The 21704-nt window shown below is 35.2% G+C and overlaps 1 pseudogene; it reads left to right on the plus strand.

Moving 5' to 3' along the window:
- The first annotated feature begins 1789 nt into the window (after positions 1–1789).
- Positions 1790–1922, plus strand: LOC128578603 (uncharacterized; annotated as a pseudogene).
- The last annotated feature ends 19782 nt before the right edge of the window (positions 1923–21704 follow it).

A 21704-nucleotide genomic window follows, 5' to 3' on the forward strand; every position in this document is an offset into this window, starting at 1 on the left:
CCTGAGCGTTCTAATTTGTTATCTCTTAGTCCATTTACTGTTACTTATAACACAATACCCGACTCTGGACAATTTATTAGGAATGAAATGTCTTGCCCACAGTTTTGTAGGCTATGAAGTCCAAGGTCAAGGCAGTATGTCTGGTGAGGGTCTTATTGCTGGTGGGGACTTGGCTGAGTCCTGAGGTATCACAGAATATCATGTGGTTGAATTGCTGCCTCAATGTCAATGTGTTGTATAGTTCAGTTGGAATGCAGGAGTTAAGGGGTACAGCTCCATCCTTACAATAGGTTTTACCCTGCCAACAGGGGGGCTGAATGTGTTAGGTCAGATCTCTCTTTCTCTTTTTCTTTCCTCTTTCAAAAATGGTTTTTTCTTTCTTTTTTTATCAGATTAATATAAGGGTACAAATCATTAAGTTATATGATTTACACATGACAGGTAAAATTCAGAGTTGTAGTTGTGTCCTCTACTGAGGTGTGTGCCATATATACATGCATTATACCAATTTGGTGGGAAGTTACCGACCCCTCCCCTTCTTGAATTTAATTCAGATTTTCTCTTGTAAGGGTATATGATAATTAATCTCTTAGTATCAATTTGATACTGAGTACGCATGATGCTTGTTTCTCCAATCTTCTGATACTTTACTTTAGGAGGATGTTCCCCAAATCCATCCACGTGGTTACAAAGGATGAAAAATGTCTATCTTTTTTTTAGTGATGAATAGTATTCCATGGTAAAAATGTACCAGTATATCAATCCATTTGTGTGTTGATGGGTACTTGGGTTGTTTCCACATTTTTGTAATTGTGAGCTGAGAGGCTATGAACAATCTAGTTCAAATTTCCCTGTGATAAAATATGTTAATATCTTTTTTCCCATTAGGTAAATACCTAGCAGGGTCACATGGTGGGTATCTTTTTTTAGTTCTTTCAGGGATCTCCACACTTCTTTCTATAGAAGCTATACTAGTCTACAGTCCCACCAACAGTGCAAGAGTGTTTCCTTCTGTCTGTAGTCATACCAGCAACTGCTGCATTTTGGGAACTTGTGATGAGGACTATTCTCACTGGGATTGGGTGATAACTCAAAGTGGTTTTGATTTGTGTTTCTCTGATAATTAGGTATCATGAGCATTTTTTCATATGTTTATTGGCCATTCATTTGTCTTCATGAGAAAAGTTTCTGTTCATGTCTATTGCCCAATTTTAAATGGGCTTATGTGTTCTTTTCTTGTTGATATACTTGAGTGCATTGTAGATTCTAGTGATTAGCCCTATGTCAAATTTGTAGCATACAAATACCTTTTCCCATTCTGAAGTTGTCTTTTTGATTTTAGCTGTGCAATAGCTTTTTTTCTTATTTTTTAGTAAGTCATTTGTACATAGATCATGAATACATTTATACCATTATGGGATTCAATGTGTTGATTATTTGTACAAATTGGAGAGCTTACATCCTACTAATCAACATAGCCTTCACCTCATTTACCCAATTACAGCGTTAAGACATTTGTGTTATACACCTGATAGACCCAACTTGTATTTGCAATATGCTCCATAGGTGTGGTCCCCCTACTAAACCTCCCTCTATTGACCCACCCCTCTCTCTTCCCGTCTCCCTCCCCTTCTCTCCTTCATCCTAGGCTATAGTTGTGTTTCATCTTTCATATGTAAGTAAGAGTGATTAAAAATTGATTTCACAGTAGTACTGAATACATTGGATATTCTCTTCTAGGTGTATATCCAAAGGACCAAAAATCATTTGTGCAAAAGCTTTTAGACTTAGCTCTGTGCAGTATCATACCCAAGGAGGTTTATCCAGGGAGCGATTATTGCTAATAGCAAACTTTTTCCAATACCCCACCACAACGACTTGAAATATAGTCCGCATTGGCAATTTTTGGCACTGTAATTACAGCGCCAGCAGGGGCCAGCTAAAACAACAATGACAAGTGCAAGAAAAAATACCCAGTATTGTGGCGGGTGCCTGTAGTCTCAACTACTTGGGAGGCTGAGGCAAGAGAATTGCTTAAGCTCAAGAGTTGAAGGTTGATGTGAGCTTTGACATCACAGCACTCTACTGAGGGCAACATAGTGAGACTCTGTCTCAAACAAACAAACAAACAAACAAAAAACCTTTTAAACTCGATCAGGTCTTATTTATTTATTTTTGTTGTTGCTGTTGCTATTGGGGTCTTCTTCATAAATTCCTTTCCTAAGCTGGTAAGATCAAGATTTTTTCCCACACTTTCTTCTAGAGTTTTTATGTTTTCTGTCTTATATATAGATCTTTTATTTATCACTAGTTAATTTTTGTAAGTGGTGAGAGGTGAGAGTCAATTTCATTCTCTTACATGTGCTAATCAGTTCTCCTAGAACCATTTATTAAATAGGGATTCTTTTTCCCAGTAAATGCTTTGATTTGATTTGTTAAAAATTAGAAGGAAATATGAGATGGGTTTCATTTCTGTATTCTCTAGTCTAACAATAATTTTTATTTTTTTATCATAGTGGAATATATGGAATTTACCATTTTAATTATTTTTAAGTGACAGTCAATGATATTACCTTCATATTATTGTGCAACCATCAATACCAATTCTTATTTTTTTTATCTTTCCACATTAAAACTCTGTACTCATTATGCAATAGCTCCTCATACCTTTCTCCACTCAGCTGTGGGATATCACCATTCTTCTTTCTGTCTCTGTGAGTTTGATGACTCTAGGTACCTTGTATAAGACGACTAGTACAATATATGCCCTTTTGGTCAGGTTTATTTAACTTAGAATAATGTCAATAATATTCATCCACATTATAGCATGTGCCAGAATTTAATTCCTTTTTTAAGATTGAATAATATTTCAGTATATGTATATAATATTTTGTTTACTTATTAATCTATTTATGGAATATTACATTTTCCCCACTATTTGGCTATTATAAGCAGTGCTTTTATGAACATCGGTGTACAGATACCTGTTTGATCCCCCACTATAAATTATTTGGAGTATATACTCAGGAGGTAAAATAGCTGAATCATATAGTAATTTTTTGTTTAAATTTTTGAGGAACCACTAAAATGTTTTTCACAATGGCTGTACCATTATACATTACCATAAGTAAAGCATAAGTGCTCAAATTTTTTCACATATCCTCTAAAACCATTATTATTTTTAGTCATTTGAAAATAATAGTCATCCTAAGGAGTGTGAGTGGTATGTCATTATAACTTTTCTCAGTTTGGCAGCTTATTCTTTGTTTTTAGTGTACACTTGGCTAAAGAGTGACCAGACACTCTAAAAGTAAGACAAACATGAAATAAAGTTTTTTAAAAAAGGCAAAAGAAGTTTATAGAGTAAGAGCAAGGTACGTTCACCACATATGGAAAATGGAAGCCATGTTGTAATAGGAGGCTCAGGTTATGGTCTGGGGTCTTGTTTCATAGTGCTTGGATTTGGCCATCATTATGGTTCAGAGATCACCACTGAACTACTTTAACAACATGATAATTAGCCTTTGGTTACTATAGGTCACTTTCTAGTCCCTGCTATGCGTGGGATGCCTGGCCTGTATGCTGGGAAACTCTAGAATTCCTTTTCAAATCAGCAGTAAATTCCACCTTCTCCCAGGTGTGGCAGTTGTTCGGGGCAGGATAAAGATAGGGTGTTCTCCATTGTCCTTAGGAAAGATAGAATCCCACATTAGCTACCTAACATTTTGACTTGTGTTTTCCTAATTACTAATGATGTTGAACATATTTTCATGTGCTTATTGTACATTCTTCTATCTTCTTTGGAAAAAAGTGTATTTCAGTTCTTTATCCATTAATAAATTGGATTTTTGTTTTTGTGGACTTGTAGGAGCTCTTTACATGGTCTGATATTAATTCCATATGAGATATATGAATAGAAAATATTTTTTTCAATTTTTTAGGTATCCTTTCAACTCTATTAGTAGTATCTTTTGATACAGAATAGTAATTGTGATTAAGTCTAATTAATCTTTTGTTTGTTTTCTGTACTTTAGAGAAGCCACATCTAATAAATCACTGCCAAATCCAGCATCATAAAGCCTTTTCCCTATGTTTACTTCAAAGACTTTTATAGTTTTAGTTTTTACAATTATTTATATGAGGTATTTTGAATATATATATATATATAAAATATCCAACTTCATTTTCTTCTATGCAGATATCCAGTTTTCCCAGTACCATTTATGGTAAAGACTGTATTATTCTTATAGAGCAGTCTTGGCACAGCTGTCAAAAATTATTTGACCAAGGGCAGCACCTGTGGCTCAAAGGAGTAGTGCACTGGCCCCATATACTGGAGGTGGTGGGTTCAAACACTGCCCTGGCTAAAAACTTAAAAAAAAAAAATATATTTGACCATATATGTGAGATTTTATTTATGGGCTCTCTATTCCACTCTATGTTCTGTTTTTTTTTTTTTTTTTTTTTTTTTTTTAATCTGTCTTTCTCTGTACGACATTGTTTTGATCACTCTTGTGATTAAAATATTTGGAAACAAGTGAGTGTGTGACTTCTATTTCAGTCACTCTTTTATAAGATAATTTTAAGTCTCTTGATATCTTGTATACATTTTAAAAGGGATGCTTCTATTCCTGCAAAAAACATTGCTGAGATTATAATAGGGATTGGATTAAATTTATAGATTGCTTTAACCAGTAATGATGACTTGACAATACTAAGTTTTCTCATTCATGAACACAGAATATCTTCCCATTTATGTATGTCTTCTTTAATTTATTGGATATATGATGTCAGTTCATGAATTCAACCTAGAAAAAGTCACTGTATTAATTAAGGTAAAATATGGCACATCTGGGACTCATTCCCAGGCACTGTTACCTCAAAAAACTCATAATGAATATATTCAAAGAAAATAACTTGACATATAGCTAGAATCCTAATAAAACTGAATACCCATTCTAATCATCAGTCCACGGATCTTCCTCCAAAATAGATCATATCTTGGGACAAAATTCTAACCTCAATAATGTAATTCAGAAATCAATGAAACAAAAAGTTGGTTCCTTGAAAAGATTAATAAAATTGATAAATCTATGGCTAGACTAATTAGAAACAGGAAAGTAAAATCTATAATAACTTCAATCAGAAATAATAAAGGGGAAATAATAACAGATATCAGACATCCAAAAAATCGTCAATGATTATTACAAAACTCTGTTCTCAGAAATATGAAAATCGGGAGGAAATGGACTAATACCTGAAAGCACATCTCACTCCTAACCTCAACCGGAAAGAATTAAAAATTTTGAATAGACCTATATAATCATTAAAAATAGCACCAACTATATGAAATCTCCAAGAATAGAAAAGTCTGAGACAATATGACTTCACATCAGAATTCTACCAGACTTTCAAAGAGGAACCAGTACCTATATTGCATAACCTTTTCCAAAACACAGAAAAAGAAGGAATCTTCCCCCCAACACTTTCTATGAAGCAAATATCACCTTTACCCCCAAACCAAGAAAGAACCCAACAAAGAAAGACAACTAAAGACCAAAAATATAGACCAAAAATATTCAATAAGATCCTAGCAAAAATAATTCAATGATGACACATCAAAAATGTTATACACCATGATCAAGTCAGTTTTATTCCAGGATTACAAGGTTGGTTCAACATATGTAAATCTGTAAATATATTACACCACATAAATAAAATCATAAAGAATACCAGAATATTCTATCAATTGATGCATAAAAGGCTTTAGACAACATTCAGCATCCTTTCATGATTAGAACTTTTAAGAAAATAGGCTTAGGGAGGCACCTGTGGCTCAAGGAGTAGGGCGCTGGTCCCATATGTCAGAGATGGCAGGTTCAAACCTAGCCCCGGCCAAAAACTAAAAAAAAAAAAAAAAAGAAAATAGGCTTAGAGGGGACATTACTTAAACTGATAGAGGGCATCTACAGCAAACCCACAGCCATTATCATATTGAATGGAGTAAAATTGAAAGCATTTTCACTCAGATCTGGAACCAGACAAGGATGCCAATTGTCACCACTGACAAGATAGTACTAGAAGTCCTAGCCATTAAAAAAGGCCAGAGAAAGAGATCAAGGTTATTCAAATGGGTACAGAGGAATCCAAACTCTTGCTTTTCACGGATGACATGATCTTATACCTGGAAAACTCCAGGGACTCAGGTGGCGCCTGTGGCTCAGTGAGTAGGGCGCCAGCCCCATACACCGAGGGTGATGGGTTCAAGCCCAGCCCCGGCCAAACTGCAACAAAAAAATAGCCGGGCGTTGTGGCGGGCGCCTGTAGTCCCAGCTGCTTGGGAGACTGAGGCGAGAGAATCGCGTAAGTCCAAGAGCTGGAGGTTGCTGTGAGCCGTGTGACGCCACGGCACTCTACCCTCGGGCAGTACAGTGAGACTCTGTCTCTACAAAAAAAAAAAAAATTAAAAAAAAAAAAAAAACTCCAGGGACTCAAATACAGAAGCTCTTTGAATTGATCAAGTAATATAGCAGTGTCTTGGTATACAAAATCAATACCTACAAATCACTAGCTTTTATAAATACCAACAATAGTCAAGCTGAGAATATAATCAAAGGCTCTATTCCTTTTATAGCAGTGACAAAGAAGATGAAATATCTCTGTGTATATATATATATGTATATACACATATATATATATCAAAGGATGTGAAAGATCTCTATGAAGAGAGACGAGAACTATGAAACCTTGAGGAAAAATAATAGCAGAAGGTGTTAACAAATGGATAAACATACCATACTCGTGGTTGGAAAGAATCAACATAAAATGTCCACACTACCCAAAGCAATCTACTGCCGCACCCCCGGCATCTGGCCGTGGCGGGATGGCTCTGTCCGCGTTGTAAAAACTGTGGTAAGGCGGTGCATGCTCCCCGGAGCGTTACCCCCAGTCCCCCTGGCTTGCGACAGCAGCGCATAAGTTGCCTAGCATGCCTTTTAGTGAACGTAGGAAGTCATGAGGTGCGGCATAAAAGCCTAAAACCTGTCTAAAACCTGTTTGTCAAGTTTAAATGCCTGATTGTTTTAAGGAACTGAGGATAAACACAATGACTTACTTGTCCATAATCTCATATAACCAAAGGAGACTTAATGTCTCCAAGGGAGCACGCTCCCACCATGAATGTCAGTGAATTGAGACAATGTATTGAGAGAATGCAGACACGGCAAACAAAATGCTCCATCACGATATGCACACCCACCATCCACAGTGCCTCTCACAGAAAAACTTTTCTCTAACAACATGCATTATCACCATCTGCAATAAAACTTTACTTAGAAAAACATCTTACTTCACTAATTTTCATATGTAACACAAATCAATAGAGTAGTTTAATGTTTAATAAACAATTAACTATGAATCAAAATATAGTTACTAATTAGAGTAAAAATATATAGAAGTAGTCAAGCATTATACATAAAAGAATATGTTCAGCTGTTTTTAAAAAAGATCATAAGAAACTGAGAACAATTACAGAACTAAGAGAAGTTACAAGCCTTGACATTCCTAGATAAGGGGAAGCAACCAGGTGTTACTAATGAAACCACTTCCCTAGAACAAAAACCTTGAAAAAATAAACCACCTCCCTCCAAAGAGCAAAACCTTGAAAACATATAATGCATGATAAACCACATATGGAGACACAAAGATAATTGGAGACACAAAGATAATTTGTAAGCATAAGCAAAATAATGATTACATTGTTTTAACCCTGGAAAGAAAATGTATAAATACCAGACTTAAAAATCAATAAAGTGCAGCTACTTTCTTCATCACCCGTGGTGTGTAGTAGTCTGTCAATTCACCCTGCGTCGACCTTTCAATCCACCTGTAACGTTCACCCTGAACACCCTCGGACTGAGGCCCAACGACTGGCGGTCTGCGACACTACAAATTTAATTCAATCCCCATCAAAAGATCTTGAAAACATAGTACTTTGTTTTATATGGAATCAGAAAATCCCCTGAACAGCTAATATAATACTTAGAATTAAAACAAATCTGGAGGCCTCACACTACCAGTCTTTATGTTATACTACAAATCTACATTGCTCCAAACAATAAGGTACTGGCACAAAATAGAGATGTAGATATATGGAATAAAATAGATAATCTGGAGATGAACCCAGCCACATACCGTCATTTGATCTTTCATAAGCCTAACAAAAACATGCCTTGGGGCAAAAAAGAATCCCTATTTAACAAATGGTGCTGGGAGAACTGGTTAGTGACATGTAGAAGACTGAAACTGAACCCGCATCTCTCACTACTAAAAAAATTTGATTCTCACAGGATAAAAGATTTAAATTTAATACATGAGACTATAAAAATACTAGACAACAGTGTGGTGAAAATGCTTGAAGATATCGACCTGGTTAAATACTTTATGAGGAAGAACCCCTGGCAATTGCATCAATACTAAAAATACATTATTATGATTTGGTCAAGCTAAAAAGCTCCTGTACATCTAAGAGCACTGATACTAAAGCAAACATATATACTTCAGAGTGAGAGAAAATTTTTGCATGTTATGATTCCAACAGAGGCCTGATAACTAGAATCTACAGAGTACTCAAATTATTCAATAAGAAAAGAACAAACGACCCCATTTCTTTATGGCTAAGAGACATGAACAGAAACTTCTCCGAAGATGACAGACAACTGGCCATCAAACACATAAAACAATGCTCATTAGCTTCATTGGCTTTAATCATTAGAAAAATGCAAATCAAATCCACTCTAAGATACCACCTAATCTCAGCAAGATTAGCCCATATCACAAAGTCACAAAACAACAGATGCTGGCACGAATGTGGAGAGAAGGGAACACCTCTACACTGCTGGTGGGATTGCAAAGTAATACAACCTTCATGCAAAGAAGTATGGAGAATCCTCAAGGAACTAAAAGTTGACCTTCCATTTGAAATTGACCACCCAGAAGTGCATGGGGAAGAGACACCAAGGTACCAGTGTCTTCCCGCAGGTGTCCTGCCCTTCCAGCAAGCTGGTTTCTCCTGCTGCCACAGCATCAACACTGCGAGGGCTAAGGCACAGGCTGTGGTGACACTTGTCCTGCATTAATAAGTTAGCAAAGGTAATGTAAGACATCTACACTGAAAACTATATACTATTTTTGAAGAAAATTAAAGAAAGCCTATGCAAATAAAAATTATTCCATCTTCATGGATTAGAAAACTTATTATTGTTATAATTTTGTTTCTCCCTAAAGGGATCTACAGCTTCAACACAGTATCTTTAAATCTCAGCTTCATAATTGCAGAAATTTACAAGCTGATCCTAAAATGAAAATGCATGAAAATGCAAAATATATATATAAAGCAAAATAATTTTGAAAATTAAGAACTACTGGAGGACATATACTTCTCAATTTTAAATCTTACTAAATGAAGATGGAGAAGTGGGAAAAACATCAAACTGAACTCTCCTACAGCAGTTGAGAAAAGAGAGTTAGGCAGCGTTTGGCTAGATCTGTGGCTCAGAGTGTGCTGTGAGGTGGCGGGGTGCTGGTTGTTGTATGTGAACTGGTGCTGCAGAGTGGATGCCTGATACACTAGGCAAGTCTTACATGAGCTCCAACAAGAGCCATGGGTGGCTGACCATGGGTGGGAGCCACAGAGGTCCAGGACTGGAGGAAGCCTTTTTGTAGTCTTTAGTTCTCAAGGGAAGTACCTTGTGTGGATTTACAGGAAGAGAGGGCAAACCCAAATAGTATATTGCAGCCAGATTTGCAGGCTGGTTAAAGCAGAATTACCACCAGTTTGGCAGCAGTAGAGATGGCCAATTTAGGAAGATCTGGGTAGCAAGGGGTCACCCATTATGGCAAGGTCATGAGAAGGTCGAGAGGGAAGGCTCCCTACAGGAACATAACCATTCTATTTCCACCAGCTAGGATTGGTCCTCCAGTTGCAACAGGCTCAGGGACTCCAGCACCCCGTGAGAACTATTGTCAGGCGTACATGGTGAGACCTGCTTCTGAAGGATTCTGGAGAAATATGAGTCCCCAATCCTGTGGGACCTTAATTATGAGGAAATAATCAGGCCATCACAGTGCACAATTAAGTTGAGGATCTGGTATATACCTGGGATCTCTAAACAGAGTTTAACAGCAGTATTGTTTGTCCCCTACCCTAAAACTACAGTGCCATCTGATGTTCTGAAAATATATTGAAATGCAAATGTATTCCTACAAAAGTTGGACTCTCTCTTTCTCTCTCTATTATTATCATTTTAGTTTTTTGCTTACTAAGAGCTGGGAAGACACAGCTGTGGTTTGACAGGTAGGCCACGGCAGGTATCTGGCTCAAGGAGGCTAAGAGACATTTCAAACTCTGGTCCAAGGAAGACAGTATTGACAAGGCCACACTGAAGAACTTTTTGATTTTTTTTTTTCACTCTTACTTAAATTTTCTTTAGTGTTTTTTGTTTTTTATCTTTTCCTTCCCTTCATAGTTTCAGCAGAGGAAGAGTCTGGCTCTTCTCAGTCTGGTAAGGACAGCATGATTTCAAGGAACCCTCCCAGTCCAGCCCTCTCAAAACACTGGAGTTACAAGCATGGCCTTCGCACCACCACGATCAATAAAATTTCTTCCATCACTCTCAACCCCTCTTCCTCACCGCTGTCTCTCTTGTTCTCCAAGTTTTTTCTTACTTCTTTTCTTCAGTTATTCTTCTTTCCATTTTTCTTTTCTCCTTTTTATTTTTCCTTTACTATTTCCTTCGTTTTCACCCTTTCTTCCTATTCTCCTACTGTCTCCCTACCTGCTATTACCTTTCATTTTGGCCTTACACCAAGAGGTCTCTTCATCACATAAATTCTGAGACAAGGTAATATGGAGCCCATGATATAATCTCATCCCACCAGCTTTACTAGCAAAACTGTGGAAAATAATCATGGGGAAGAACCCACAGAAAAACTCTGGCAACATGAATAATCCGAGTATATCAATTACCCCAAGGAAGAACAAAGGTGATACATCAGAAGATGCCATTCATAAACACATTCTATTCAGAAATAGACTCAGAATATGGATGGCAAATAAGATGAATAGAATGGAGGAAAAGATGAGATAGAAATCCAAAGACCTGTGAAAAAGTTGTCTCAATAAATTAATGAATTCAAAGACAAAATCACCAAGAATACAGACATAATGAGAAAGGAGATAGCAGAGCTCAAGGAAATGAAAAAGTTATTTGAGAAGGTCCAAAATACAGTAGAATCCCCCAGTAATAGAGTTGAGCAGGCAAAAGAAAGGATCCCTCAACTTGAAGACAGGCTTTTGAACGTTCCCAAATGCTCAAAGAGGCAGACAAATGGAGAGCAAAAACTGATCACTCCCCGAGAGAGTTGTGGGATCTCTCCAAAAGATCAAGCATTCATTCGCCTTAAAGGAATTCCTGAAGAAGAAGATGGCCCTAAAGGCAGAGATGCTCTACTCCAAGATATCATGGAAGAGAATTTCCCAAGCATTGCTAGAAATACTGAAATTCAGATAGTAGACAGTTTCAGAACCCCAGCAAGACTCAATCCAAATAAAGCATCTCCTAGACATAGAGTCATTAAGTTTGCCAATGTGAATATGAAAGAGAAAATTCTGCAAGCAGCCAGATGTAAGAAAAACATTATCTGTAAAGGGAGAAATATTAGAATGACTTCATATCTCTCAGCCAAAACCTTTCAAGCCAGAAGAGGATGGTCATCAAATTTAATCTCCTAAAGCAAAACATTTTTCCAGCCTAGGATCCTGTATCCAGCTAAATTGCACTTCCTTTGTGATGGATAAATCAAATATTTTACTGACTTACATATGTTGATGAAATATGCCATAACTAAACCAGCTCTCCAGGATATTCTCAGACTGATCCTCCATAATGATCAGCACAATGGTCTACCACCAAAGTAAACTCTCCAAGAAATTTTTGCAAAATAACTAAGAAAATCCCAGGAAAGCTTAAAAAAAAAAAAAAAAAAAAAAACAGAAAAAGTGATTACCTCCTGACAGCAATAAAGGGAAGCTCACAATTGGATATATAAGCTCTAAATGTGTTTATTATATATTGATCACAGCAGCCATTCTAAAATGCTTTTGCAAATAACATAGGATAATGTTCACAATATCATGTCACAAGAGAAGAAAAATGGAATAAACACTGTATATTTGTTCTAAAAAAAAAAAATTGAACTAAACTTAACTTCTACAGTGGTGAAAGGATGAAAAATATCCACTCAACATTTGAAAAACATGACACCAAAAACACTGCGGGGCTTATTAATTCTCTCAATTAAAGTGAACACCTTAAATTGTCCTCTAAGGAGGCACAGGTTGGGTGACTGGATACACAAACTCAGACCAGATATATGTTGCACACAAGAGTATCATCTTAACTTAAAGGACAAAAATAGACTTGGGGGAAGGGATGAACATTTATAATACAAGCAAATGGAAACCAGAGAAAAGCAGGGGTTGCAATTTAATTTGCAGGTACAATAGGCTTTACACCAAAGAAGATAAGGAAAGACAAGGATGATCACTACATATTTGTTAAATGAAACACTCAACATGAAGAGATGTTAATAATCGACATTTATGTGTCCTACCAGAATGCTCCTCAATTTATAAAGCAAACCCTAAGAGACATGAACAATTTGATATCTTCCTGCACTATGATCATTGGAGATTTTAACACCCCTTTGGGAGTTATGGATAGATCCTCCAAGAACTAGAAAAAGAAATAATAGACTTAAATTTCACTGTAGAACAAATGGACTTAACAAACATCTACAAAACATTTCATCCTAATAAAACTGACTACACCTATTTCTAATAAGCTCATGGATCATCCTCCAAAATTGATCATATCTTAGTACACAAGTCTACCCTCATCAAATTTAAAAGAATAGAGATTATTCCTGGTATCTTCTTCGACCATCATGCAATAAAAGTTGAACTCAACAGTAATAGGAATCTTCATACTCAAACAAAGTCATTAAAATTAAATAACCTTATGCTGAATAACCGGGTCAAACATGAGATTAAGAAGGAAATCGCCAAATTTTTGGAACAAAATGATAATGAAGATATGAATTATCAAAACCTGTGAGATACTGCAAAGGCCATCCTAAGAGGGAAATTTATAGCAGTACAAGCCTTCCTCAAGATAACAGAAAGAGAGGAAGTCCACAACTTAATGAGACATCTTAAACAACTGGAAAAGGAATAACATCCCAATCCCATACCAAGCAGAATAAAAGAAAAAAAAAATAGAGTAGAATTAAATGAACTTGAAAATAAAAGAATCATTCAGGAAATGGACAAAGCAAAAAGTTGGTTTTGTGAAAATATCAACTACATTGATGAAACTTTGGGTAACTTAACCAGAAATAGAAAAGTAAAATTTCTAAATCATCAGTCAGAAACAATAGAGGAAACGGTCTATAAAACCAGTGTATGGTGCCCCCTGATCACATTGATGTACACAGCTATGATTTAATAATAAATAAAATAAAACAAATCTTTAAAAAAAAGAAATGATAGAGGAGAAATAACAACAGACCCTCAGAAATCCATAAAATACTCAATATATTCTCAGAAATATAAAAATCTCAAGGAATCGGACCATTACTCGGAAGCCTACCACATTCCTAGACTCGGCCAGAAAGAATTAGAAATTTTCAATAGACCTATATCAATCATTGAAATAGCATCAATTATGTGAAATCTGCCAAAAAAGAAAAGTCCGTGACCAGATGGCTTCACATCAGAATTCTACCAAACCTTTAAAGAGGAAATGAGAACATTTAACTTTTTCTAAAACTCAGAAGAAGAAGGAATGTTTCCCAACACTTTCTAATATCACCCTGATCCCTAAACCAGGAAAGGAACCAAAAAGGAAAGAAAACTATTGACCAATATCATTAATTAATACAGATTCAAAAATATTAAATAAGATCCTAGCAAACAGATTTCAACAACCCATCAAAAAATTATACACCATGATCAAACAGATTTCAACAACCCATCAAAAAATTATACACCATGATCAAGTGGGTTTTATTCCAGGATTACAAGGTTAGTTCAACATATGTAAATCTATAAACATAACACATCACATAAACAAAATAAAAAACAAAGACTATATGATTCTCTCAATTGATGCAGAAAAAGCTTTTGATAATATCCAGCATCCTTTTAAGATCAGAACACAAGAAAATAGGCTTAGAAGAGACAATTCTTAAATTGATAGAAGCCAAATACAGCAAACCCACAGGCAGTATTATATTGAATGGAGAGAAACTAAAAACATTTCCACTCACTAGGAATTGGTCAAGGATGTCCACTTTCTCTACTGCTATTCAGCATAGTAATGGAAGTCTTAGCCACCCCAATCAGGCAAGAAAAGGCGATCAAGGGTATTAAAATGGGGTCAGCAGAGATCAAACTCTCACTCTTCACAGATAATATGACCATATACTTGAAAAACCCCAGGGACTAAACTACAAAATTCTTAGAAGTGATCAAGGAATACTGCAGCATCTTAGGATACAAAATACTTACAAGTTACTAGCTTTTATATATACCAACAATAGTCAAACTGAAAAAAAATAGTCAAGGACTCTATTCCCTGTAAAGTTGTGCCAAAGAAGATGAAATATTTGGGAATTTACCTAACAAAGGACATGAAAGACTTCTATAAGGGAATTATGAAACTCTGAGAAAAAAAATAGCTAAAGATGTTAACAAATGGAAAAACATACCATGCTCATGGCTGGGAAGAATCAACATTGTAAAAACGTCTATACTGCCCAAAGCAATATACATATTTAATGCAATCCCTATTAAATCACCACTGTCATACTTTAAAGAACTCGAAGAAATAGTAATTTGATTTATTTGCAATTAGTAAAAACTTTGAATAGCCAATACATTACTCAGAAATAAAAACAAATGAGTAGGTATCATGTTACCGAACTTCATACTATACTATAAATCTATAGTGATGAAAACAGCCTGGCAGTGGCACATAGAGAGGTAGATTTATGGAACATAATAGAGAAACAGGAGATGAATCCAGCCACTTATTGTCACTTGATCTTTGATAAGCCTATCAAAAGCATTAACTGGGGGAAAGATTCCCTATTTAATAAATGATGCTGGGGGAACTGGCTGGCGACTTGTAGCAGACTGAAACTAGACCCTCTTCTTTCACCATTAACAAAAATTGATTCTCACTGCATAAAATATTTAAGCTTAAGACATTAAACTATAAAAATACTACAACAGAGTGCAGGGAAAATGCTTGACTAAATCATCCTGGGAGAATATTTTATGGGAAGGACCCCTTGGGCAATTGAAGCAACACCAAAATTACGTTACTGGGATCAAACGAAAACATTTCTGCACAGCCAAGAGCACAGTAAGTAAAGCAAACAAACAACCTTCAGAATGGCATAAGATTTTTGCAGGTTATTCCTCCTACAAATGTCTGATAACTAGCTTCCATAGAAAACTCAAACTAATCAATAAGAAAAGTACATATAACCCCATTTCTATTTGGACAAAAGACTTGAACAGAAAATCCTCTGAAGAAGACAGGCACATGGTCTAGAAACACAAGAAAAAGTGCTCATCATCTTTAATCATCAGAGAAATGCAAACCAAAACCACTTTGAGATATCATCTAACTCCAGTAACATTAGCCTACATAACAAAATCCCAAGACTACAGATGTTGGCATGGATGTGGAGAGAAGGGAACACATCTACAGTGCTGGTGGGAATGCAAGCTAATAAGACCTTTTTGGAAAGAATTTTGGAGAATACTCAAGGAACTAAAAGTAGACTCATCAATTGTTCCTGCAATTCCTCTCCTAGGTATCTACCCAGATGACCAAAAATCACTTTACAAGAAAGGCATTTGCACCAGAATGTTTATTGCGCAAAATTCATAATTGCCAAGACATGGAAGCAGCACAATTGCCCATCAACCCATACGTGGGTTAACAAAATGTGGTATATGTATGCCATGGAATACTGTGCAGCCATAAAAAAAGATGGAGACTTCATGTCTTTTATGTTTACCTGAAAGGAGCTGAAACATATTCTTCTTAGTAAAGTATCTCAAGAATGGAAAAAAAAGTATACAATATACTCAATACTACTATGAAATCAATAGTTACCTACACATTCATACGAATGGGAAAACATAACTATAGGCCAGAAAGTAGGAGTGAAGAGGAGGGAGAGGAGAAAGGAGAGGGAAGGCCAGAGGTGGAAGGGTATTTGGTGAGACCTCATCTAATTTGCATAATACAATGGTACATTTCAAAAATAATAAGAAAAGGATATAATTGTCCTACCACAACAAATAAGTAAGTGAGGTAAAGGGTATGTTAATCAGTTTGGTGTAAGCATTTCACATTGTATATAAAATAAATACATTGTACCCCATAAATTCATCACTGTACACAGTTACGATTTAATAAAGAAAAAATAAATCTTACTAAAATGTTATAGGACTCATATTAAGGTAGAGATACATATTATAGAGCATACAAAATCTCATAGTTGATCAATTAATTTTTGACAAGTGTACCAAGACAACTCAGTAAGAAAAGAATACCCTTTTCAACAAATGGTGTTAGGACAACAGGAAAAACACAGGTTAAAAACAATGAACATGGGATGCCACCTCACACAGTAGGTAAAAATTAACTCTAAGTGGATCATGGATATACATGTGAGGACTAAAAGCATAAAACTCAAAAGAAAACATAAAAGTAAATCTTCACAAGTTTAGATTTTCCTCTAAGATTTTTATATATGTTATTTACATTTTAGCCAGTGGTCCATTTGGAATTATTAATTTTGTATGATGAAATGGATTATGTTGCTTCTGTGAGTCAATTTGAAGTATTATTGCCATATTCATATCATTAAGTCTTTTTTGAGAAAGAGTCTCACTTTGGGTAGAGTGCTGTGGCATCATAGCTCAAAGTAACCTAAAACTCTTGGTCTCAAGCGATCCTTTTGTTTCAACCTCTTGAGTAGGGGACTACAGGCGTGTTCCACAAGGCCCAGCTAGATTTTCTATTTTTAATAGAGACAGAGTCTCACTCTTTCTCATGTTGGTCTTAAACTCCTAAGCTCAAGCAATCCACCTTCCTTGGCCTCTAAAATTGCTAGGATAACAGGTGAAAGTCACAAGGCCTAGATATTATTAAGTCTATTAATCTGTAAACCGTAAATGTCATGTCCTTTATCCATTTATTGTTAATTTCTTCAAAGACAGTTAAGCTTTGTATTTTTTACTTAAACAAGCAAAATAGTCCTAGATATTTTATTGTTTTGATACTGTTTTAAATGGAATTGTTTGTATTTTACTTTTACTTTTAGATTGCTCTTTCCAACTGTGTAGGACTACAGTTGAGTTTGGTACACTGGTCTGGTGCCCTGAAACTTACCTCAACACTTTAATTATTACAGTTTTTTTTTTTAATTTGTGTGTATTTCACAGTATTTTTCATATATCCACTTTGGTGGATAGATGATAAGGGAGCAATGTGGAAAAAAGATGCTTACACTCAGTTATTAGCAATGCAATTACCAATGAGTCTCAGAGAGGTAAGCAATTTCACATGAAAGAATGACAAAGAAATGCAGCCTCCCACAAAAACCTTGGGGGTCTTTTTTTTGATCAATGTTAATTATAAAATGAAAGAACCCTGGTGGTAAAGAACAAGGAAGCAATGGGGAAAAGTAGAAGAAAACAAATGTCATATAGTCACAAAATCATAAAACAAAAATAAGAATGAATACAATGCTTTGAAAGTAGTCTGTAACTTTTCCTAACTTACCCTATCCATCCCAATGTATACTTACATTTGCCTACTCAGATCCTAACCTTTTAACTGCTAAGCATACTGTCTGAACTCCCAAGGATGTTAGTCTAAACTGGTTTCTATCACTGATATGTCACCCACAAAAATCAAGCCATTTGAAAATAAAGATATTTTATTGCTTTCCAATCTGGATGATAAGCAATTTTTTTTGTGTTTCTGTACACTTAACCTATTTCTATGATCTAGAAATATATATGTAGTAAAATTTTCAGGGAAATAGTTTATCTTAGCTCACACTGGTAGACTCAATATGGGAATAGATGGAGAAGCTGGTTACTGGTCACATATAGAAAAAATTAGCTCTGAAAGGATCTAGAAGAAATATGACTGAAGATGATCATCTCATGCAGCTCACTGTAACATTGGATATAAATGAGATGAAAAGCTGGAATTACTATTCTTATTTTGCTGGTAATTGGCAACTGCATTGTCAAAATTACATGTTTCTGATTATTTTTTGTCTGTTATTGAAGCTGAACCTGAATAGATACAATTAATTTCAGTCAGTGGGGCCACTGACTTCATCTTTCTATTACTCTCTCTCATCACTTTGTTAGAAGCCCCATACTTTTTATTATACCTGCAATGTAACAGACAAACTACATTTCAGGGCCATATATGGAATATGCTCCTTCTTGATATTCTCATGTCACACTCCTACAGCTTCACTTTTTAAATAAATATTGCCTTTTCAATATACAAGGCCTGTCTTAATCACCTGATTAAAATGCCTACAAAAAATTAAACTTGGCTGATTCTATACCATGCCTCAAATACTTCCTATATCCTTTCACTGTTTCATTTTGTCCCAACAATATTTACTATTATTTACATTATGTATTTTAGCTATTTGATTGTTTATGAACTATCAACTGTCCCTCTGGAAACATATGCACTAGAATGTAAGTTCTACATGAGCAATGGATTATTGTTTGTTTTGTTTACTATGGTTAGAATAGTGCCTGGCAGATAATAATATTATATATATATATATATATACACATAACATATAAACATAGATATGTATACATATACACACCATATGTAACATATCTATGTTTATATGTTTGTGTATATATATATACACACACATATATATGTGTGTGTGTATATATATATATATAATATTTGTTAAATGCATGACCATATTTCTAAATTTCAGCTGTAACAAGTTTGGTATGTTATAATATTGTAATGGGACCTTGGAGAATCTCAATGAGGTTTTATTCTGGCTCTACTTAATAAAATCAGTAAATTTTATTTTACTGGTTGGTCTTAGGATTTGAATGGTTTCCTCTCCCTTACATCATCAACAGTTTGAGGAGTCAAGAATACCTCCATTTCACAGAGTTATTATTGCCCTAGGCGTAGAAATAAGATTTATCAACACAGAATAGTTCATTTGAAAGGTAGGAGATGAAACAGAGTGTTGAAGCAAAAAAGTACTTAACTTCCAGATAGATCTAACTAATATTATTTTAAAGAAATAATAAAAACTAACATGGGTGGCACCTGTGGCTAAGTGGGTAGGGCACTGGCCCCATATACTGAGAGTGACAGGTTCAAACCCAGCCCCAGCCAAACTGCAACAAAAAAATAGCCGGGCATTGTGGTGGGTGCCTGTAGTCCAAACTACTCAGGAGGCTGAGGCAAGAGAATCGCCTAAGCCCAGGATTTGGTGGTTGCTGTGACCTGTGTGATGCCATGGCACTCTACTGAGGGCAGTAAAGTGAAACTCTGTCCCTACCAAAAAAAAAAAAAGTAACATGACACTGATTCTCTTTCATGTGGCATTTTGATGAGGGCCACTAAAATCACTTGGTTAGTCAAAGGTTACTACCTCTCAGTCTTGTATTTTCTTGATCATGTGATCATTCTACTGCTTTTCAAGCTGGTGATATTTACTCAGTCTTCAGGGAGGAGTTTGCATCATATATAAATATATAAAAATGTATATATACATACACACACTATACATACATACACATATGAACCATTTTTTATCCTTTAGATCATTGGATTTTGAAATTAGTAGTGAAGTTTATGTGTATTTTGTTTCTTGCTTATGTAGTGGTTTGTTCAATTCTCACTGTGGAACTTTGTTTAGGGGTAAGAGGCTTCTATAACACAAAATTTAATAACCATGTAAGTGAAGGTAGCATAGCAATCACTATTTTAACTATTTTTTCTGAGACACGGAATGAAAAAAATTTGAAATAATTATGGAATTACAGGAAGTTGCAAAAATGTACAGGAAGAATCTATGTGCCTAGCAAATGCAATCCATGTTACCTGGTTCTTTATACTCTCAATGAATCTCCAATAACAAAAAAAGAAAATTCTCAACTATCAATACAAATAAACAAACAAATAAAAAGAATCTATGTGCCACACAACCAATTCTCCTCAATAATAATACCTTGTGTGACTATAATATGGAATTTCCTATAAAATAAGGAAATTGACACTGGTAAAATACAAAAAGGTTATTTATACTTCACTAGTTGTACTGCACTCATATATGTGTGTATATGTGTATGTGTAGTTCAAAGAAATTTCCTCACGTGTGTAGATTTCTATAACCGCAACCTTGACCAAGATACAGAATTATTGAACATCAACCACAAACTCCCCTGTGTTTACTTAATAAATTTATTAGAACTTGTGAGTCAAACAAAATGTATCCAAGGGTCATATTTTTCCTGACAGCGACCAGTTTTCAATCTTTCCTTTTAATGTGCTTTAGTGAGACTTATTTTTTTAATTTCACTTACATCCTCTCCTCCAACACCACTGCTCCATAAAATTTAGGTAAATGTGACACTAGGTTAGCAAACAAATTCAATTGACAAACATTGTTCTAGTCTCAAAAAACACAATTCTTCTGAGGACTAAGGGTTTTTAACTGTTATTATTATCCCTCTTCAATTAAATAAAATTACATTATGATAACTAGAGGATATCTGTGATTCTCTTTCTAATATTTACTTTGAGGCTAAGTACACCTAGACAATTCTCTATTTAGGTAGGAAATAATACCTAATTTCTACCTTGGGGAACTTTCTGAAGGATATTTGGAAATTAATTGCATGTAGTGAATCTAAGAGTGACCAATTGAAAAAGCAACTGATTCAATCAGCAGTTCCCTAGTTGGTACTTTGTTCAAATTGTTAAAATTCAAAAAATGTCAAAATTAAGTGCATAGTGTAGGAGGGCATAAAACTAGTTCATGAACAAAAAAGGAAAATACAAAGCTTCCTTTGAAGTCTAATTCTGATGTTAACTAATCCTCACCCATCCAATATAATCCCCATGCATATTATAATGAAACAAATATGTTTAAAATACAGTTCAGGGAAATTGAGTATTCCTCCTCCTAAAAGTGTACTAAAAATTGTATTGATTTATAGCTCAATAGTTCTGAAGCATCATACATTTTAAATTAGAACAAGTCTTGTATGCAATGGCTCTTTCCAATTCTTTCTTTTCCTATCTACCTCTAACCCATATTCAAACCATCCCCCCAAACCCCGAGAGACCACAAGGAGATACCAGAATAAAATACAGGAAAGAACAGGAAAACATGCTATTTAAAGCAACCTTTACTTTCCTATTCATTTAGAACTCTCTTATCAAATTAAGAGAGCTGTAGAAGTGTCTGGTTTGTCTGACTCATTATCTTCAAGATATTTCCTGTTTCTATTTTATTTTCTAATATCCCACCTCTCTGTG

This window comes from Nycticebus coucang, chromosome X (genome assembly GCF_027406575.1).
Source record: "Nycticebus coucang isolate mNycCou1 chromosome X, mNycCou1.pri, whole genome shotgun sequence".
NCBI classification, from domain to species: Eukaryota; Metazoa; Chordata; class Mammalia; order Primates; family Lorisidae; genus Nycticebus; species Nycticebus coucang.